General features: G+C 38.4%; 1 long non-coding RNA gene across 2 annotated transcripts in view; it reads right to left on the bottom strand.

Moving 5' to 3' along the window:
• Positions 1-645: 645 nt before the first annotated feature.
• LOC141424635 (uncharacterized) overlaps positions 646-23,441 on the bottom strand; it is a 96,551-nt gene continuing 73,755 nt past the window's right edge. For both annotated transcript variants that reach the window (XR_012449508.1, XR_012449509.1), the window contains 2 exons: positions 1,279-1,367; positions 646-1,093 (listed from right to left, as the gene is read on the bottom strand). This is a non-coding gene — a long non-coding RNA (uncharacterized lncRNA). The remainder of the gene's footprint in view (positions 1,094-1,278; positions 1,368-23,441) is intronic.

Here is a 23,441-nt window from a genome sequence, read left to right as displayed (position 1 = left end):
AATGCATGCATGGAGACATGTCCAGCAATAATCACTGAAGGATTGTTTATAATAACAACTTAAAAATGTCCTATAAATTCTAAGTAAGGATGAACTTTATGCATTCCTATAGTAGAACATTACACAGGAGAAAAAATGAATCAACAGCCAAATGTATCAAGGTAGGTAAATTGTAAAAGCTAGTGCAGGTTACAGCATTTTCCATACAATAGGAAATCCTTAATACAGAATTTTATAATACATAAAACAATAGTATGAATTTTATGGGTATGTAAATGCATTACAATTTCAAAAATATGTATAAGTCATATATATGTAAAACTTTCTGATAGTGTAAGCTCCAGGAAGGGAATGAGAGAGTCAAGGGATCAGGTCAGATTCCAGTTGGGTTTAAATTGTACTTATATATATTTTTATTCCTTTATAAAAGGTATAAAGCAAAAAAACAGAAAAATGTTAAAATTTGCCAAACTTTATTAGCAGCTACACAAAGATCATTATATTATTTTTTCTAGTTTTTTGTGTGTTTAAAAAATATGGAAAAATTCATCATAATAAAAATATGGAAATGAAAGTTAACTGCAAAACTTTATACTCTGACCCACTTTGTTTATGATAATAAAACAATGATATAAGTATGTGTAGTGTGCGTTAATTTGTGACTACTTCCACAACAAATGAAACATTGTGTGGCTTCAATGACAGGAATTTATTTTCTTGCAGTTCTTGAAGCTGGAAGACTGAGATCAGAGTTTTGGCAGAGTTGCCTCTTCTGAGACTGCTTTCCTTGGCTTATAGATGTCAGTGGTCTCCCTGTGTCCTCATTTGTCTTCCCCCTGTGCATGTCTGTGTCCTAATCTCTTAATTTGATAAGAAAACCATAACAATAGGTTAGAGTCCACCCTAATGACTTTATTTAACCTTAATTACCTCTTAAAGTCATATCTCCTAATAGTCATGTTAAATTCGGCAGGGGATATAAATTTTGGGGAAGACACAATTCAGCTCCAAAACAAAATACTTTTCCATCTTCTCATCTGCTCTTCTCTTGTACAGGTTAATGTTCAGCTCAAGCTGGTCCGGCCTCTTTCTCCTAGAAAGTCAAATCATATGCCATGAGCACCCTCTGAGAGAACCACATTTCTTTCCCCACCGAAGCTACCTTGCACCCTCCATCCCTGAGTCAGTACTTATGAGCAGTTTGAGAACCCTTGTTTCTTTCCTTGAGACATCAATTAACGAAACCTCAAATTGAACTCTAGAAAAACAGCTACATACAGTGATCCCAGTGCTGTTTTCTCCATATTTTCTATCTTGTGTGGTTCTTCTTAAAGGTTTTGTTTTGCTTGTTGTCACAGTGTTTCCACCTAACAAAAGCAAACAGAAAATAAGAGGCTCAGGTTTATAAACATGAATATGAAGATGTTTTATTATTATTACTATTACTACTACTACATACTGGCAGTAATGGGATTTGAACTCAGGCCCTCACACCTGCTAAATAGGCACTCTACCACTTGAGCCATGCCTTCCACCCTTTTTGCTCTGGTGATTTTTGAGACAGTGTCTCATATTTTTACCCAAGGCAGTCTGGACCATGTTCCTTCTACTTAGGCTTCCTGCCTCACTGGATGACAGGCACATGCCACCACATACAGCATTTTTTGTTGAGATTGGGTCACCAACTTTTTGCTTGGGCTTGCCTTCAACCACAATCCTCCCTATTTCTGTCTCTTCAGTAGCTGGGATTACAGGTGTAAGCCATTGTGCCCAGCTAAACAAGTTTATTTTTTAAAGAAGTCAAAATAAAAATGACTCCACTACACCAAAATGATTTAAATAAAAAATATTTCTGTCTGGCTTCAAATTTTCCTATTTTACCTCAATTTAGTGCTTTTTCATTGAGCAATCCTCCTCCCACTTATTGGGAAAAAACAAAAACAAACAAAAAATAATAATCTGTTTCTTTACATGTGACCTAAAGTGGTACAAACTCTTTTAGGGACAGAGCACTTTATTAGAGGTAATGATTAAGACCATCTCTAAAACGTGGTTATAAAACCATCTGTTTTGCTTCTAGTATCTGTGTCTACACTCAAATGGAGAAAGCAAATGGGGACTCACTTTTGCCAAGACTTAATATTGTACAGATCTGGAGAAAACCCAGATCAAATTATGGTTCCTAACACCAAATCACTGTGTACAACACTGAAGAAATAAAAAAAAAAATTAACCTTTGGGAAAAATCAGGAGAGGAAGGCCTTTAGGAATTTTGAAATTCTTGACCCTGCCTACTGAAGAGTCACATCACTGGCAACCATTTTCTGAGCATAGAGAGGGTGAATGGGGTATATTTAAAGAGCTAAGGAAGACCAGGGGAGATGTAATATGTATTCATGCAACCACCCTCAGCTGTCTTCCAAGATTATTAAGTACCCAGCCCTGTAAACTCCTACTTGTTTCTTTAAAAATTGTTAAAGCAAAAATGCCAGCATGTCAATAGTAGAGTAATATCCAAATCATATATTATTCGTTCCAAGAGGCTGGAAAAAAGGTGACATGCATCCCCCAATGAGGACAAGACTAATCATAGAGCAGTGCCAAGCCTGTGGAGATTTCCCCAGGGAGCCCATCATTCTATCACATGTCACAGCTTCTCTGCATCAACATGCTCTCCAGGTCAGCTCTCCTTCCATCCACAGGCACTGCCATTCTGGGGAGAGCACTCTCTAATAAAATCTTCCAAGTATAGGGTTATCCTGGCACAGGGGCCATGGTAGCAGCGCATGAAGACAACAGAGATACAGAGGCTCTCAGAAGCAGGGGTTTTGACTCATGCCAGCATGTAGACCAGCAATTGGCAATTTATGTTGATTGTCTTGAGTACTTAAGCAAAACAATACTGGCTTCCAACTGTCCCTATGTCATTACTCCTCATAGTGTTAGCTGTCTGCTTCATCCTTCCACATGTGCAGTTATGACAGGCCTAGGAAGCATGAGTGTGCACACATGCATATACACATGAAATGGATACAGCATTCACATAGAAGGCAATCGTCAATACAGTTTGCCACCCTGATTTGGAAATCCCTGCTTAGCTAGGTCAAGATATGTAGATCATAATCATAGAAGGCTACAAGATTTTGCATTATTACCACTCTCTTATTTCTAGATTCTTACAGGTAGGGTGAAACAGCGACAGGTGATGGAGACCTTAGGCGGATCAAATGATAATGGGCCCCCTTTGGAGATCATTCCACAGGGTTGAGGAATCCCAGAGTTCTGTGAAGCTCCTGGGGAGTGGAGGGAGCTCTTCCCAGCTCTAAAACTCTGTGACTGTGGCTCAAAATTGTCTCAATCTAGCCAGTCATTATACGTTAAATGTTCACTGAAGTGGCATTCAATAGACCTGGCCAGAGATTAAAATGTTCTTTCTGTCCTTTGTTCTCCCAAGTTACACTACACTCCCTCAGCCCACACTTCTGAGAGAGCCAAGATAGACGACAGGGTGCTGTTAAAATATCTTGCTGACAATGAATGGAAATGAAGAGATTGTCAGCAAAGACCTCTGTGAAGGTGGCAGGGACGGGAAAGGGCAATTGTTTTCTGAAGTACAGTTGTCACTCTGTGTTAATAACTGCACATGACCTTTCTGTGACAAAAGTTCTTTGCTGTGATCCACATTGAATGGCCAGAGTAGTTTAAAATTTAAGCCCTGACAACAGGGGACAATCCATTTGAGAGAGCACAACACTGCACTTTGTTTTCTCCGAAGCCATTGCCTGTCATAGAAGCTCTGTGGAAGGCAAAAAAGAGGGGTGAAAAATAACACGAGTGCCACTCCCCAGAGCATGCTATGCTTGGTAACGAAAGAGTTTTCAGTTAAAAACTGACATTCAAGTACTTTAAAAAAATCAGCTAAAGTTCTACTTCTATTTGCCTCAGGGATAAATGACTAAAAATAACGCATAAATATTTGTGGACCCCTCTCCACAGCTAGACCCTGACTTTTACCTTCCACTTTAGACTACCCTTCCATTAAAACTGATCTCCCTATCTGAGTCCAACTCTTAAACTGATGTTTGGTCAATTCTTGCTTTAAATTTCCCAGTGTCTCAAGTACACTGAAAGTCCATCATCCCCTGAGCACTAATCTGAAGCTCTATGGAGAGCTTTATCATATATTGTCTTCAGCTGTTACTTAGCTAGGATCTTGTCTTCTACCTTCTCATGAACCCATCAAGCTTGTCTCTAGAAGCAACAGAAACTCAATGAAAAAGTGTTGACTTAACACGGGGACCTACTAGTCAAAGAGGCTGCCCTAGGTCCTACAGAAAATCAGAAAGGGTCAACTGTGAGCTTCACTGGCAAGGCATTTCTGCTCCAGCAGTGCAGATACAATGAAAATGGAGCTGATAGAAGGAGCCATTCAAGAATGAAGAGACACCTTCCAAACTGAGGTCAGCAGAAGAGTAGGACCCAAGGTCAAGAGAATCCTAATGCTGAAATCCTTCACTTTGAGGCTCAAAAGGTGAAATAATTCTCCTTTGGTGAGGATCAGCTATCAGGAAGGTGTGATACTATTTGGAGTTGGCGAGAATGATCATAAATATTACATGGGTGCTTGTCTAGAGTCAGGTCTGTACTTAGAACTTTATGTGCCATCTCTTATGGCATCTTCACCACAGCACGAGAAGTTTGTCCAATTATTTTCTCCTGGCTTATAAATATGGAAATTAAGATATCAAGTAGCTTTTCCAGGTTCAGAGTGTAATAGTTTATCTTGATTGTCAACTTAATTGGTTAGAGGATCATTTAGATTAGTGAAGCATACCTCTGGGTGTGTCTGCGAGAACTCTGACCTAATGAATGGTCTCATGTATTAATGAATTCAAAATTTGAAGACTATATTTTGGTATAACAATGGAAGGTGGGGTCTGGGTATAGGAAGTAGGTAACTGGCAGCTTATCCTTGGGGGGATTGATCTTGCCCTGTTCTCTTCCTTTTACTGTTCCACTCAGCTTCTTATCCACCATGGTGTTAGCAGTCTTCTTGTCAACATGCTTCCAGCACTATGATTTTCTGCTTCACCATGGGCCCAGAATCATTAACTATAAACTAAAATCTCTGAAACAATAACCAAATTACTCCTCCTTCACATTGTTTACTTCCTGAACTCTGTTAGAGCATCAATAGAACTGACTAATTCATAGAGTTAGAGAGTGAGGTATGCTGAGAAAACACTATTCAGCCACCATAGGCTGTGTAACTTTGGCCCATGCCAGTCTTTATGCATAACTTCAGTTAAGAAGAAAATAAACAAAAATGTGTATGCATGATTTTCTTACTCCCTGTGAATCCTGAACCTGGCCTTTTCTGGTTTGGGCCTCCAGGTATCATTGAAAGCATGGATCATAGACCAGATCTTTCACTGAAGGGCCTCTGTTCCTTCACTTGTAAAATGAGAGGGTTGGGCTAGATAATCTCAGTGGTCCTTTCTGATTCTTATAGTCTATTATTCCAAGCAAGGATTATCATCTTCAAAACTATAAATTTCAACACCTTTCAGCAGCCCTATAGAGGAAGGAAAGGAAAGAAGAATTGATCACATGCTTGTATAAATTTAAGTCGTAGAGAACAGAGATGTGACCCTTGTGAATTCTGGGGTGATATGCATGTCTTGGAAAAGGAAGAAGAGTATTTCATGCAATATCATAGAGCACCTTTAGCTCAGGCCTTCTTCATGAAATAAAAATACAACTGAGTTTTTCAAGTTAGTTGGCTGATGTATTGCCCTGTTCTGCCTCACCATTCTTGTATGATTCAACAAACATTACAGAGAAATTTTTCTGTTTAAATTCTTTCCTGAAACAGAAGTAAATATCTTACTCTTATAAAAATATATTTCTTAAAGATAAGATACAGTTCTACAATGCTGTTTCAGATAGATTTGCCATAAGTCAGATACCCTTGTTCAAATAATGGACTATGAATCTAATCCATCCAGGAGAGTCATGAGGTACAGAACTTGGTCTTATTAAGGTGCTCTGTTATGAGGTCCAGCCACAGATGCAACGAATTGTTTTTTCACCAGGGCTATGGCTGCCACAATAAGTTTTCAGCTTGAATGAAAAGGCAATTAAGAAAGGAACTGGAACAAGAAACTCAAACTAAATACTCTTCTTTTTCTACTTTTAACATAATTGAAATGGTGTTTAACTGCCAGTTGGCTAAAAATAAATAAAAATGTGTAATTAAGTGATGCAGGTTAAGAGCAACTATATCTCAAGAAACATTCTCTACTCCTAGTGCCACTTGATTCTTGCAGAAATTTCTGCTAAGCTGTAGCAAACTGCATATGGGCAATGTAAACGTGGCATATCTCAAGTCCCCATTTTATGACCTGCAGTGTGAGAGCTAGTTAGCCTTGAAGGCTATAATGCACTTCTTGTTGCTTTGTGCAGGAGACTTTAGTCTGACAGTATCCAAAACTCATAGCCCAACTTTCATTCTTCTATAACCATGGTAAGAAATCTTTAGCTTCCCAAGACAGCAAAACATTATACTCTACCAAAACCTATACTGCCAGTCTATTGTTGCATGTACCACAAAACTTGGATTAAAAATACAGTATTATTATCTCACAGTTTCTTGGGATCAGAAATCAGGGCCAGGCTTAGGTGGTCCCGCTCTTACAAGGCTGCAATGAAGTTTTAATTGAAGTAGATTTGCTTTCAAGCTCACTTAGTGGCTATTGTCAGATTTCAGTTCCTTGAGTGGGCCTCAGATCCTGGCTGGCTGTTGGTTGGTGGTCATAATTCTTCTTTGCCAGAGGTCCTCTCCAACATGGAAGCTTGTTTTATGAAGGCCAGCAAAAGAGAGAGTCTACTGGCAATCTTCTGTAACCTAATCATATGATTGATGTTACATTATTTTGCCATGTTCTCTGGTTAAAAAAATCACTCACTAGTGATTTTTCACAGTCAGTCCATCCTCCAAGGGAGAAGATTACTCAAAAATGTGAGTACCAGGAGGAGGGGAATCATTGGAAATCATTTGGAATCATGTTAGGATACATCTACCACAAGAACAAATGTGTTTCTAATTCTTGACCATTCCCAGATGATAATTAGACACTAGAGTCTAATCAATTAGCTGCTTTCCCAGTTATTCATGCAAAATTATCATTCTAGGAATAATTACAATCATAGGTACCTCCCCACTGTCATTACTGTCTACACGTGTGATAGTCATAGCTACTACTTAAAATAGATTTTTCCTTTATAGTAACTAAAATTATGCTATGGTATTATTCCTTCCAGGATTTATGATATTATCTCTTTTAGTTTAGTTACTATTGAGATTCAGTTGAGACTCAGTATATAAAACTGTTCTAAGTCTATCAATAAAGCCCTGTGGCAACTTGGGTAAAACACTTCCCTACTTGTACTTAAATTTCCTTATAGTGACTAAGGTTCTTATGGATTTGCCATTATTTTTGCTTTATTTTTGAAAAATTAATATTATTGAAAAGCTGGCTAGATTTCTGATGGTGAATATGGTCAGTATCCAGTGTCTGTCAGGGTTTTCTGTTCTAAGCTACAGAGAATGACTCTGACTAGCCCAAGCACAAAGTGATAGTTTGAAGGAAAAAAGAATTTGCTGAAAGAAGCTCATAGACTAAAAAGAAGAGAGGAATGAATGACTAGGCCACTCAATAAGGGAAGGAAGCAAGGTCTTTTCAGGGCTTGCAACTGTGGGATCTCTTCTCTTGGGTCCCTCCACATTGATGTTCATCTCAAAGTACCTTACAGTCCTGTATTTCTGTTCTGGCTATATCAGTGTTTAAATTCATAGGAAAGAGATTCTGATTCACTTCAGTTAGATTATCATTCTAGTCTCTACTCAAGAAGAAAGTCATATGAAGGTCCAGCAGAATCACATATGATAGGGAAGAGCCAGTAGACTAAAACAATGAGCATTACAACTTTCAGTAAAAAGAAGGCAAGGACAGTGGGCATTTTTGAAGGATAATTTAGGAATATAATATTCACTAAGGTTCTCTAGCCTTATTTATGGGTCAAGTGAAGCCACAGAAAACATTAAGTTTTAGCCAAATTAGCTTTATTCTAAAAATACCTTCATCAATTAGTAGTACTTAATAGCCACAGCAATTCCATTGAGGCATAAGCCCCCTGAGGGTAGGAATCTCTGATTTATTGATGCATCACAAGTGCTAGCATAGGGCCTGGCACGTAGTTAACTCGATAAATATTGGTCGAATGATTACAGCAAATGTACGTTGGTCATACAAATGTACATCAGCACCAGTGAACCATATTTTGGTCAAATATCTCTAAAGTTAATTTGTAGGAAGGAGCTGTGTGTTGCAAAAATCAACCCATGAAATCATGGGGAATTTGTAAGCCATCCTGAAATCTGCCATTTCAGACCATTTTGTTTATAGTGATTCCAACAGGGCTCTTTCTAAAGTTTCTTTGGTTGAGCACCATAAAATGTGTTTCACTTGCATTTAGTTGTTAAAGTGTATGAAAGTATGTATCATTTCATGAGGGGCCCCAGGAGCTATGAAAGAATGGGCATGAACAGATTCACACTCAGGTCCAAGCTGCTAACTTTTTGGAAAATATCAAGATCCTTAGATATGTGGAACAACTTGCCACTTGCAAATTATCATTAAAAATAACCAGAGATTCGGGAATGTACATTGCTGTGTTATTTTTAAGCAAAATTCAAAGCAGTTAAAATGTAAAATAATTGGAGATTAAGTAAGTACCATACATTATAATTAAATACATGTATATATATTATTAATTTTATGTGTACATATAAATTGCATGTATATAATTAATGCCCTGCAGCTTTATTATTTTTTTCCTTTTTTATTGTGATGCATGGGGGTAAATTGTAGCATTTACACAAGTTCTTACAATGTATCAAATATATCATACATGAATTCTCTTCCCCTACCATTCTCCTTCATTCCCCCCACCCCCACACCCCTGATTCCTGGAGTAGTTTCAACAGATATCATTTTTTAATTTGCATACATATGTACACATTTTTTGCACCATATTTACCCTCCTACCCCCTTTCCCCAACACCTCCTCTCCTTACACTGGTCTCAGCCCTTCCTCCTGGCCAGGACTTGTTCCACCCTCCTGTGCTGTGATTTTGTAGAAGAAAAAAAGAGAAAACATAGAATAAAAAATATGACATTTTAGTTTGTTTGAGATAAAGGTAGCTACACAGGGAGTTTCCTTGTGATATTTCCATGTATATATGTATGATAACCCCACTTGGTTTACCTCCTCTAATTTTATTCATTCTGCCTTAGACACTTTCTTATGGTAGTTTCTGTTGGTTTAAGATTTCTGTATTCATTCTTCTTTAGAGGGTATATCAACCCAATTCAAGTTCTTAGTTTCCCTACATGACCTCCCCTTACCATGATCAATGTTTCATAACATTGCTGCATTTGTTTTGGGTCTATATTCTACATCTAAGGGGGAACATGAGGCTTTTGGCCTTCTGAGACTGGCTAACTTCACTTAAAATGATTTTCTCCAGTTTCATCCATTTACCTGTGAATGACAAAATTTCATTCTTCTTTGTGACTGAGTAAAATTCCATTGTGTATAAATACCACATTTTCTTAACCCATTCTTCAGTAGTGGGGCATCTTGACTATGTCCGTAGCTTAGCTATTGTGAGTAGTGCTGCAATAAACATGGGTGTGCAGATGTTTTTGTTTTAAGCTGACTGGTAATAAAATGTTGTCATTCCCATTTCATTGGTGAGGAAACTAACAGCAGTGGAATTCAGTTCCGTGTACAACGGTAAGGCTTCACAATCTTTAAACTAGAAAATTGACCTCTGGTCATTTAATGCAACTCTGATTTATGGAAGAGCCTTCTTCCTAGTGCTCCAAGTGGCCCTCCATGTTTTCTACCTCCACTGTATGGTATATACAGAATAATGGAATTCCCCAAAATCCACATTCTAGTCCTAGGTGGCTATAAATATGTTGCTTTAAATGAGAAAGACGAATTAAGTTTGTAGATAGGATAAAGGTTGCTGATCAGCTGACCTTAAAGTAAGGAGCTTTTCCTGAATTCTCTGATGGACTCAATATAATTACAAGGGTCCTTAAAAGTGAAAGAGGGTGTCAGGAGTAGTGGGACACACTTGCAATCTCAGCGCTTGGGAGGATTATGAGTTAGGCCAGCCTGGATTAAATAGTGAGACTTTCAAAAAAAAAAGAAAGAAAAACCAAAACCAAAACCAAAAGCCAAACCAAAACAGTGAAAGAGGAAAGCAGAAGTTCAGAGAGAGATGTGACGATTACGGGACAACGATTAGAGACATGCAACAATGCTGCCTTTGAAGATGGAGGAAAGGAGGCCATGAGCCAAGGAATGCAGGTACTCTATAGAGGTCGGAGAAAGTGAGGAAACAAGACTCTCCCTCAGAGCTTTCAGATGAACATAGTTAACATGTGATTTTAGCATCATGAGACTCATTTTGGACTTCTGTCCTCCAGAACTGTAAGATGATAAATTTACATCAAGCCACTAAATTTCTGGAAATTTGCTAGAGGATCCACAGGAAACTAATACAGATAAGAGGCTCTCCACTTCCCAATATGGCCTTTGTATTCTAGAACTTGCCAAGCAATGTGGAATAGCAGACTAAGCATTTATTGATAAAAATAAACCTGAAAGATGGACTTTCTCATCTCAACTATTAATGAAAAAACATATTTCAATCCATTTAAATGTTATGATATGATATAACCACATTATTTTGCAACTGTGTTCTGCTTTAGCTGGCTAAGTTTGGGTACCCTCTCAAATGCAGAGGTACATAGTGTCTTGAGTTCCTCTGGCTTCTTAAAAAACCTTATGCAAAGAATTCATTAAATTTTTAGGTCAACAGAACAGATTGTAGTAATTGATAAAATTGAAGACCTATTTAAATGCTTGTTAGTAACCTACAGCCCAGACATTCTCAGTAAAGACTGCATAGTTTACCAGCCTACAAGCCTTGAAATGTTAGAGAGAAAATAAAGGAGTCATCAAATTACATGGTTGTATATTAATCACTAGATTTCATAGTTGATTATAGTTATTTTATTTATTATCATTTCATGCATAAAGTACAATATTCAGGGCCATACAGATAGTCACACATAGTCAGAGGCTTATAACTTAGAAAAAATTAGCTCAATTTCTCTTCATGCCCTTTGTTTACTTACATGAACCAAAAGATGCATTTCTGATTATGTCAGGCTATCACCCAATGATCTGACTATTGTTAAAAGATCACAAATTAAACACCAAGAATCAAAGGCAACTTGGAGTTTTTTGAGAGCAATCTTAGAGCTTGGAGAATTCATAAACCAAGTAAACCTTCTGACATAACTATAAAATGTGGTATAAACCCTAGAAAAAAATGGCCATCTTGAAAGGGTAACAGCACTTTTATGAGAATTCCAACTGCACCATGGCAACATCAACCCGTCAAAGCAAATGAAGGGTAGTAAAAGTAAAATTAAACATGATGAAGAGGACAGCAGCTTGCTAACAGCTTTCCAAGCAGTAAAGCTTTCAAATGTTATCTCTTCATTGGTCTGTTCCATCACACATGCCTGCTACCAAGCTTTATCATATTATGTATCTTTCTCATCACCACAGCCTGCCACGGGTTTGATGGACTTGCCTGTATGTTCACAAAGGAGGGGAAGAGGTGCTGCCCTTCCCCCAACAGCACACCTCCTGCATGCCCTCACTCCTCTTCTGCCCCACTGTCCTCTATTGCCCTTGCTCTGGTGTCCAACTAACAAAGGTGGGTGTGTTGCTAGGAATATTGGGAACTACCTAACAGAGCCCCACATTACCCTCAGTCACCCGAGAAATAGCTTGCAACGGAGTCTGACTTTGTCTTCTCTGCTTCTTAAAAATCATCATCTGTCATGCTTCCTCATGATTCTTTTTCTTCCCAACTAATCCCTCTTGCTTACCCCATGTGCAACCTCCTGCAGGGAAAATTGTGAAGGCATTTTCATGTGTTAACTCACAGACTAGTTAATCCCCTGGTCTGAATACCTTTCCCTGTTTGCAGGGACCCAGAAATCTCAAGGTTATGTTTATTCTCAGACCTAGTTAACCACCAGGGAATTAGGGCAAAATTCTGGTCCTTTCAGTATTTTAAGCCTCTTCCTAACTCTATTTCCCAGTTTGAAACAAATAAGTTTCCTATTCAGTGTGTGTGTGTGTGTGTATGTGTGTGTGTGGTGTTTGCACATGCCAAATTCTTCAGCCTTTAAAGCATATGAGTTATTCAACTGCATGGGAAGAAAAAGGGAAAAACAAATGAATAAACAGTCAACTTGGGGTTCCCATAACCCACATAGTGATAAGGAGATATAAAAAGCTGGGATATCATGCTGTGATGCTTACAGATAGTCAACAGGGGGTGGAAAGGAAAAGGAGAAACCAAGAAAAGAGAGGCAAAGTTCCACAGCCAAGTGTCTTACAAAATTGCTATGTTTTAGTCTGAGTTTATTGTCTCTTACTGTTGGTAATTGAATTGCTTTCTCTCCTGTGAGCTGGTATGTGAACTTACCTCCCTTTTCTGTGTTCAACATTCAAGTGTGTTCCCAGTTAAATCAACTCCTTTGATTCATTCATCCATTCAACAAATACTCATTGAGCCTCAACTATTTGCAGAGTAGGACTTTGAATGCATTCAAAGTCTGAGAAAGGGCCACATACAACTTATCCACAGGAGCTTACAGGAAAATATTCCTAAACATGCTTTGACTCCCACCATCACTCTTTGAACCCTTTTCTTCCTGTTTGCCAGAGGAGTCCAGTCTCAGTTGTTTGGTTTGCCTCATTTTAGCCTCCAGCCAGGAATCCAGACACCTGTCTTTGCTGATTTTCTTTCTCTCCATCTCTCATTCCATCCTGAAAGGATTACTATGTTGTTCCCAGCCTTCTACCTACAATTGCTGCTGAGAGAATTGGCAGTAAAGTAAGTAGTCTGAGTGTGCTTAAAGAATGGATGAGATCATTGTTCCTAAAAAAATCATGTGATTGTGTATCTGCATGTATTCTCACACACTGATATTCCACTCCTGTTGTTTCATTCATTACTTCGCTTGATCCCAATGCAATCAAAGCCATCAGCACCGTCATCTAAAGGATAAGAACTTCTGTGTGGGATGAGGGGGCAGTCATCATATAAACTGAAAATTGAAGCACAGAAATTTAAGGTTGAGAGCAGCATTGAGGGCTTCAGAAGTAGAGGCCTGTTTTTCTATTCTGTCTTTCACTAATTTTCCCTGTGGCTTGGGAATAATCAGTTTTCCTTTAAAACATAGACATAGCTGGGGATACTGCTCAGTGGTGGGGCACTTGGCTAGTATGCTTAAGGTTCAGAGTTAGAGCTGCAGTATGTATATATATGTGAGTGTGGGTGTGTGCGTGTGTGTGTATAATGTATATGATTGTGAATATAGACAGATATAAACACAAATAAAATTGTAAATACAAACATGTATTTATCCCTAATTTTGCTATCAAAGTATTTATGCTTCATCTTGAATGTATTAGTTTGCTAAAGATGCCATAACAAAATGACACAAAGTGGGTTGCTTAAATAACAGAAACTTATTTCCTTACAGTTCTAGAGAATAGAAGTCCAAGATCAAGTTGTCTGTGGCTTTGACTTCTGAGACCTTCCTCTTTGGCTTGTCAGTGGCCACCTTCTCACTGTGTTCTCACGTGTCTTTTCTCTATGTACATGTGGCAAGTGTATATCTTCTTATAAGGACCTTGTTTTTACTTAATCATCTCTTTGAAGAACTTATCTCTAAATACAGTTATATTCTGAACTACTGGGGGCTAGAACTTATCATATGAATTTAGAGGGAAAACAACTTGGCTCATACTGCAGAGTTCTAGGGCTACATATTAAATGTAGAATAGTCACTGCCCCTGAAGGGTCCATGTAATGAGATAGAAATAAAGTTAATGATACTTCAGTGTAAGAAGTATAGCCATACAGGCCGATACTGAGTACAGTGAGGGCCTTCAGCAAAATCAGCAAGTCAACTTAACATCATCATAGAAAGTATCAGTAAGAGGACATTTTTTTTTCCCCTAAGTCTTGCAGTCTGTGCAGGAGTTTTCTAGGGAAAGACTGAGTATGTAAAGGAAAAGGATAAGGATATGGAAAGGCATAGTTAGGTCAACCCAGTGGCCTGTTTTAGGCCAGTGCATCACTTTTCATGATACCACTGATCCCGTCTCCTCATAGGGTCTGTTGATAGGAAGGTCAGACACACTTGAAATAACTGGCATTACATTACAAAGCCTCAAATGGATAGTTCCAAAAAATACTAAATTCTTCGCCTTCCAGTCATGTTTGCTCCTGGATAAACAGAAGAATGTTAGACTAAATCTGTAAGTTCAGCTCAAGGATCAAACAGACTATGATAGTTTTCTTGAGTTTAATATTAATATTCTCAAAGGAAAAAAACTTCACAGGTCTTCTCCATGTTAGCTTTAATTATTAATTAATGTTATTTAATAGCATAGGTTTAGGAGCCACACAACCTGGGTTAGAATCTCAGATTTGCCACTAATTGGTTTTGTGACCTTGGCCAAATTGCTAAATCTCACTTTATCTCAGTCTCCTCAACTGTGAAATGGGGAAAAAATAATAATAATTGTATTTGTATATTATTATGGATATTACTAGTTAAGTCAATATTTGCAAAGTATGTAAAATGGGTTCTGATCTACAGTGGGTGCTGTATTTGTTTAAAATTTTCTATGAATGTATAAACATAAAACAATGAAAAAAGTCTTATTCAATGATAAAAGTCAATTTAAAATATACTTAGCTATAAAGCAAAATAACTGGAGAATTTATGTTAACTCAATGTGATAAATAATACTGTTTTTGTTGAAACTAAGTCAGAACTGTCATTAATTATATAAATATTTAGTCTCAGACCTAGTCCTACCTTGAATTTGCTTCTGTATCTCTCACTTTAATACTACTAACACAGAAGTCTGTGTGTATCAGGTAGCTTTTCAGAATGCTCTCAATACATTCAAGATTTTGCTAATTCAGAGCAATCAGATCTCATTCTTTCTCAGCACTTCCCCTAGTGAGCGAGTGATCTGGAATGCCAATTTTAATTAAAGCTAATATCATCCTTATATTATTAGTGAGAACTGCATGAAAATATCCTTTAAATCATCAAATTTCTCAAGTCAGAAATCTGGGGACCATTTGTAATTTCAACCTCTTTATTTCCATCCTTGAATTGAACTAATCCTAACAAGTTTGCCTTTGAAATATTTTCTGATTCTACTGTTGTTTTAACTGCTTTGTCCCTCAAGGTCAAGCAACCATCTACTTTTCTCTGGATTTCTGCTCAGCCTGCTAACTATTCTCTCTTCACTTGCTTGGTTCCAAATTCCAGGCCTCACTTCCCTCCCTGCAGGTACCAGGCTTGAACTCAGAGCCTTGTGTTTAGTTGGCAGCCATGTGAGCTGTGCTTTCTGCCCTTTTTGCTTTAGTTTCTTTTCAGATAGTTCTCATGTTTATGTCCGGGCCAGCTTAGACTACTATCCTTCTACCTACACCTTCTGCCTAGCGGCAATTATATGCATGAGTCACTACACCCAATCTCAAGTTTTTTCTTACAAAAGTTAAAGTAAACTTTACAATTGATTGTGATGATGGCTGTACAACTCTGTGAACACACTAAGAATCTTTGAATTGTACATTTTGGATTTGTGAATTGTGTGGTATATGATTGAATATCAACAGAATTGTTTAAACACACACACACACACACACACACACACACACACCCCTAAAGGGCCCAGCCTTATTGGGAATGTCCCATCTTTCCCACCTCTCTTGAAGCCATCCTCCTTACACAGTACTCCTAGCCGTACCAGTATCAGTGAAGACTTGAAGAGCACTCTAATAATCTTGTTCCTCCCTCCTAAGCTCATTTATGACCTCTGTCTTTCTATATTGTCTATTTCTTTCATAGCATTTGTCACAACTCACAATCATTGACATATTTATTTATTTGCTTATTTATTTCTTATCACTTATGCAAGAGTGTCAGCTACCTGAGGGCAGGCATCAGGTCTAATATGTATGAGTACTCAGCATGCTATGTGACACATGGTAGACACTTAAAAGTATTTGAGGAATAAATGTTTAATCTAAATCCATTATTGATGGGATTCAGATCAGAAGAATTCTTCCTCATATATTTATGACTACATTAACTCCAAAATGTACTTCAAGTTGGTCCATATGAAGACAGGGTCAAGGTAATACATCTTGAAAAGTGAACACAGCATTTGTTGCCAGTTCCTTTGCTTTTGACATATTGTATTCTTTTCTTATGACTGCTGTTTCAAATTACCACAAATTTAGTAGCTTCAAACAGCACAGATTTATCCTCTTATAGTTCTGTTAGGCTGTAAGTCTGACATGGATCTCGCTGAGCTAAAATCAAGATGGCACCAAGGCCTGGAAGAATCCGTTTCCTTGCCTACCCTACTTCCTAGAGATGGTTCCTGATCCTTAGATTATGGCTCCACCTCTCCAGCTTCAAAGTCAGCAACACTGAGTTGAGTCCTTCTCACATTGTGTCCTCACCCTTGTTTTCTTGCTGACCATCGCCAGTGATTCTGAGCTCTTCAGAACTCATATGATCAGATTGGGTGTACTGTGATAGATCCAGGATAATCTCTCTATTGCAAGGTCTGTAGCTAAGATCATACCTGTGAAGTCATTTCATCATGTAAGGTAACAGGTTTTGGTGATAACTCTTACAGCTTTATTTTCTTTTCAATGACTACAAAACCTTCAGTCCACAGGTATACTATGATACATTTTCTCTTCAGCTTCCTGAAATTATCCTAAACAGAAAGCTTTATATGACCTGAAAGTCAGTGGTTTATATATATACACATACATACATATGTGTACTCATATACATACATATACACATATGTATGTGTTTATGTGCATGTGTGTGAATATATATTCACACACACACACACACACACATATATATATATATATATATATATATGAGAATGTTAAAAAATTTGCTCTCTAGTACAATATGGATAAATCTTGAGAACATCATGCAAAGTGAAGTAAGCCAGTTACAAAAAATATTGTATGATTCCACTCATATGAGGTACCTAGAGTAGATGGAATTACAGAAAGAAAAAGAAGAATGGTGGTTTCTGGGGCTGGGGAGGAAGAAGGATGAGGAGCTATTCAGTGGATATGGAGTTTCGGGTAGGTGACATAAGAAAGTTGTGGAGATGGAGGGTGGTGATGGCTAAACAACAATGTGAGTACTTAATGCTACTGAATCCTACATTTAAGCACAATTAAAATGGTAAATTTTGATTTATCTAAATTTTCCCACAATAAAATTTCTCTTTTCAAATATGTGAATATACATATTCAGACCCTTGGGTCCTTAATTTGAGTAATGTGATCTCCTAAGTAGGCTTTTAATCACTAAGAACACAATCATTGCTTATAGAAGTGGGGCTACAAGGTACTCGTTCACACATCAGCTCTTTTTGTTTTTCTGTTGGACAGAGAATCTGGAGTAATTGATGGTCTAAGGAAGCCCATTATGTCAAGAGTGGAGGTTTCATAACAACTTTTCTATGTTTTTCTGTGTTCCAAACAAATCTAACCTAGAAACTTCTTTCTTCTAGCATCAACTAGGATGCAGACTTTGGGCTTTGCATTTGGACTGGGGACCCAATAGGCATGCTATTTTGCTGAACTGTGTAAGGGCTCACTGGTCCTTAACTGAGCCATGCAGACTCTATGTTTAGAATTAAGAATCATGTTTCATCAGTAAGCAGTTAGAAATGACCAAGTTCAGCATCTTTGTTTTATGGTTTGAGAAACCAATTCCAAACATCCCGAAGAGAACAAAACCATAAAGATATTACACTTCTTGGAGCACCTCTACTGGGTGGGAAAAGTAAACATGTAGTCTGTCTTTTCTTATTAGAAGCACTGAGGTCTAGCTCAAGGTGCTGTGGGATGATCCCAGTTCTTCTACCCTTTGGCTACATGTCTTTGGCTTATAGTTGGTAAATCTTATTCTCCCCTTGGTTAATGCAGAGGCATTTTAGACTGTTTTGCCCTTTTTGCTTCCAGGTTATCTCAGCCCTGATCACAGGCCCACACTGTGATTGCCTACCCACCCCCTTCTATTAAAGATTTTCCATGTAGGATGCACACATACCTTGCTGATATTGCATATCATTTTGATTGGTAGCTTTAAAGTATTGATAAGTATTTGAATGAACATAAAATGTTGAACTGAAAAATACTTGATATAGTTTGTGTTACCATCAATATCACTACAATCACTATCATTCTGTTGTTATCAAATTAACAAGTTGTTCATGGAAAATTATTTCTTTTAACCTTTGCTATAAAAGGAGTATTATATAGCTCCTAGGTTTTATTATTATATCACATATACTTCTAATGTCAAATAAGAGAAAATACAGGTGAATATGAGTAACTCATTTGCTGAATCCTTGTTTTCTAAGTTGCATCAATCTGAGAAAAAGGTATCTATATTTCCAAGCACTCACCTGCAAGCTTCATTCATCTGGTTATAGTTTTTGGAATTATATTTTTTCTTAATATAACTTATATGATAAATATGTTTATTGTGTACACATGTGTATATGTGTGCATTCACACATATAGTAAGAGCGTGTATCATTTATTGAACAGCTACTGTGGACCAAGTATGGTGACTGGCTCATCCATATGGTATTTTCACCCTTACACTAGTCCTGCAAAACTGGCTTTATTATCTCCATTCTAAAAAGAAGAAACTAAGGCCAGAGAGATGTTAAATCACCACCTAGAAGTCTAGAGACCCTGAACCTTTAATTCTTCAAGATTCTTTCAGTTTCAAGATTGCTCTGCTTAGAACAAACTTGCTTATACCTTGTGTTTATGTTGCTTTCTGTGATGAGCCATGGCTGATGCCCAGAACAAGGATATCCAACCTGAAGGGAAGGCAGATAGCAGCCAAGCAACAGAGGGTAATACTTGGAGCCTAACACCGTATTGCTATAACTTGAAACCAGCCAAGGCCCAGAAGGGCAGTTTGCCTAAAGTCACGACGAACATTTCCGCGATGCTGATCATATGCCCAGTATTATTGTCAGCTTGTAATTCTCTCAATCAGTCCTCACAGCATCCACGTGAGGACTGCAGTTATTTAAGTCATTTTACAGATAAGGTAAAACAGGACCAGAGAGCAAATGGAAGGAATTTGCCCAAGGTCAAAGAATTAGGAAGTGGCCAGTTGGGGGACTTGACCCGAGTCAAAACCAGATTCAGCAGCTGAGTTCATAACTCCTCCATGGGTACCAGTGGTTTCAACACACCTACTGTCTCCTTAAATCCTGCCTTTCTACAGTTGCCAAGTGTCAATAAATCGCGTTTCTTCTAACCATGTTATGTGCTGTAACCATTACCTTGTGTTGTTTCATTACCGTAACTGTCTCCCAAGTGGCTCTAAGCTGGCTTTCCCATCTGTGCCTCCACAAACCCCCACTGAAGCTGATGGGCCACAGGCATTCAGCTGCTCTCCCTTGCAGTCCAATTTTACTCCTCCCCACTGCTCAAACTACTCCTGGAGTTTTGCCTTCTGATACAAGGTTTACAAGGGAGCCATATCACACAATTACCCTCAACCATGCAGCGCTGACAATGCAATCAGCTGTCAGCAAATGACCTAAGCAGCTCCTGCATGGGGCTGTCTGGACTCCACAGCAAAACCAGGTTGTTACCAGGATGCCTTCTAACCAAAGAAGAACAATAGCACTCTGTGTTACCCAGAATTCTGACTTTCCTGCCCACATACTGAGATTCAAATGGAAGCTGCAAAGGATGGGGGAAGGAGCTCAAGACAAAATGCCTTTGTTCCATATCTTTAGCTAAAAAGAGTTGAACATGTTTGCAGAAGGCTCTTGGAAACCAATTATAATAGTCTCTGCACATCTTTCTCCTGAGGAGTGTGCTCCTAGTGTTATCTGGCATGTTTGTCTTCCGATAGCCAAAAACTTGTCATTTTATGTAGTCAAGGGATAAGGAAAAAGATTGACTTAGAGACCACTGGGATACTCAGACAGGGGACAGAGCCCCTATGTGCTATTACTGCTGATTAAGGAAGACTCCATCTGATTGTATGATAAAAAAATTTCCCCTACATCATATTAGGAAAAAAAAATCCAACATATATAAACGTTGAATGGATTTTACAATGAGCATTTGTATTCTACCCCTTGTCCCCACTTAGGTTTTATTATGAATTCACTTTCTGCCATATCCATCCATCGGCCATCCCTATGTCTGACTATCAATCCATCTCATTTTTAAATGCACTTTAAAGTTGCAGACCAGAAACACCTATCATTAACTAAATTCAATATTAACTGATGCTTCTGTTTCACTTTTTAGTTTTGAGGTAAAATTTACATACAATATAATGTAGGAATCTCAAATGGGCCTTTCACTGGGTTTTGATATATGCATACATCTGTGTAACCAAAACCCTGCTACGATACAGAACATGACCTCCATTCCAGAAAGTTGCCTCATGCCTCAGCCTACTCAATCCCGAGCACCACCTCCCTAGAGGCAATCGCTGGTCTGATTTTCCCCCGCCGTAGATAAGTTTTGTTTGCTAGAGTGTCATATAAATGGAATCATAGTGTAAGGTTTCTTCCCCAGTATAATGTTTTTGAGATCCATTTGTGTTGTTTTACAAGGCCATAATCCATCCTTTTCATTGCTCAGTGGTATCCCTTTTTACAGATGTATCACAATTTGTTTACGCAATTGATGAACACCTGGGCTGGTTCCAGATTTTGACTATCATGAGTAAAGGTGCTACAAATATCTGTATACAAGTCTTCGTGGGGCCTATGTTCTCATTTCCCTTAGATAAATACATAAAAGCAGAATTACCAGTGGTAGGGTAGCTATAGGTTTATTATAAAAAATTGTTAGGCCTCCTATACAACATGGTGATAACACTTTTCGTTCTTGCTAGCAATGTATGAAAGTTCAGTTTGTTTTCTCTCCTTACCATCATTGGATATTGTCAATTTTTTTGATCTTTTCAGTTTTAGTCATTTTTGATGGTGGTCTAGGTACCTTCCTGAGGTGTTCATTTACATTTCCAAGCAGGCTAATAGAGTTGAGCACTTTTTCCTGTGCTCATGTCCATCCAAATATCTTCTTTAGTGACGTATTTATTCAAATCCTTTGCTAATTTATTTTTTCCTAAGTAAGGGCCTGGAACAACTTTGGCTTACTTCCTAGGGAGACAGCTTCACAATTCAGATGCTCAAGTGCACGCATATGGAGGCCCCATTTACCCCCGCATCTTCACCTCCTGTCCAGTCTCAGGAGAACCCGAAGAGATAATTTTTGAATAAATGTTGGTTGCACTCCTCATTTGCTGGGCGCTGCCAACAGGCAGCAGGAATTGACGGCTTGTTAGTAAAGCCTGGCCCCTTTGTGAGATGTTTTCAGGATGATTGATTTACAATAAAGTGGTTCCTGGTGGGTGCATGCAGGTGGAACTGATGCGGATCGATTCCAGGGGCGCTAACTAATCAGCTGTTTAAACTGGCAGGGAGAACGCTCAGTGACAGGCGCGACCATCATTTTCCCCCTAAGATTACAAATTAACTTGTTCGGGTGTGCTGGAGTGTGTGACAACTTGGACTGACCTCCAGAGGAGGGGAAGGCAAGGCAGTTGTGGCTTCATGGAGGCCTCCTTGAGATCTGTCTTTCCCATAAAACTGCACTTGGGCACACAGCACTCTGTATGGAATAAAAAGATCTCACCATGGAAGACATGGATTTTTTCCTCTTGAAATCCCTCCCCGTAAGTGATGGGGCCAGCTGGATTTTAAAAGGTTTACTCCTCTGTTCCTCTCTTCTTTTTACTTCTATGTCTTTGACCTGTTGCAAGCCCATCTCTCTTCCCCTCCTCTTCCTTTCTCTACACAGGATGAACACAGAGGAAGCCAACCTCTGCTTTTGAAGAAAATTCAATACCTCCATATCCAAAAGCCATTGATATGAAGAGGGTTATTATTAGTTTGTTTTGTTCTTTTTTAAATGACTTCTCTTTATAGTAGGATTAAATTGTGATACTCTTATCAGCATGCAAGTCTTCGGTTTTATTTATTTATTTATTTTTCTTTTATTATTCATATGTGCATACAAGGCTTGGTTCATTTCTCCCCCCTGCCCCCACCCCCTCCCTTACCACCCACTCCACCCCCTCCCTCTCCCCCCCACCCCCTCAATACCCAGCAGAAACTATTTTGCCCTTATTTCTAATTTTGTTGTAGAGAGAGTATAAGCAATAACAGGAAGGGACAAGGGTTTTTGCTGGTTGAGATAAGGATAGCTATACAGGGTATTGACTCACATTGATTTCCTGTGAGTGGGTGTTACCTTCTAGGTTAATTCTTTTTGATCTAACCTTTTCTCTAGTACCTGTTCCCCTTTTCCTATTGGCCTCAGTTGCATTTAAGGTATCTGCTTTAGTTTCTCTGCGTTAAGGGCAACAAATGCTAGCTAATTTTTTAGGTGTCTTACCTATCCTCACCCCTCCCTTGTGTGCTCTCGCTTTTATCATGTGCTCATAGCCTAATCCCATTGTTGTGTTTGCCCTTGATCTAATGTCCACATATGAGGGAGAACATACGATTTTTGGTCTTTTGGGCCAGGCTAACCTCACTCAGAATGATGTTCTCCAATTCCATCCATTTAAGTCTTTGGTTTTATAATATTAAATTCAAAATTGTCTTGAAAATTATAAGGCTGTGACTAAAATGGCCAGGTAAAATGTGGAGAAAAGAAGGGGTTGATGTGGCCATGGCCTAGTCACAACCAGGCGGTGGACTCCAGAACAAATCCTGGCCGATTGTATTGACTGATTACTTCCTAATCCACAATTACTTTGATTGTCCTTACCATCGCTCAGTGAGTTGCATGAGACAGCCATTTAATATGTTAGAAAGTAGAAATTAAATGACACAGCCAAGTAGATTCTGAAAGTGATAAGATAGGACCTCAAATGCTGGTCTTAGGATTTTAGCATCTCCAAGGACAGCTCTGGAAGACTGTCCAGAGTCATCCAAGTGATAGGTATATTCTATCACTTATCTGAGATGGCATTTCAGTATTAGAAGGTGAATCTGTTACACTCTGAATGGATTTATTTCTTTGGAATTTGCTACTATTAATCTAAAGTGCTTTTGAAGGAATAAGCAGGTGA

This window comes from Castor canadensis, chromosome 7 (genome assembly GCF_047511655.1).
Source record: "Castor canadensis chromosome 7, mCasCan1.hap1v2, whole genome shotgun sequence".
Lineage (NCBI taxonomy): Eukaryota > Metazoa > Chordata > Mammalia > Rodentia > Castoridae > Castor > Castor canadensis.
The sequence above is the reverse complement of the archived record's forward strand: the minus strand, read 5'-3'. Positions and strand labels throughout refer to the sequence as shown.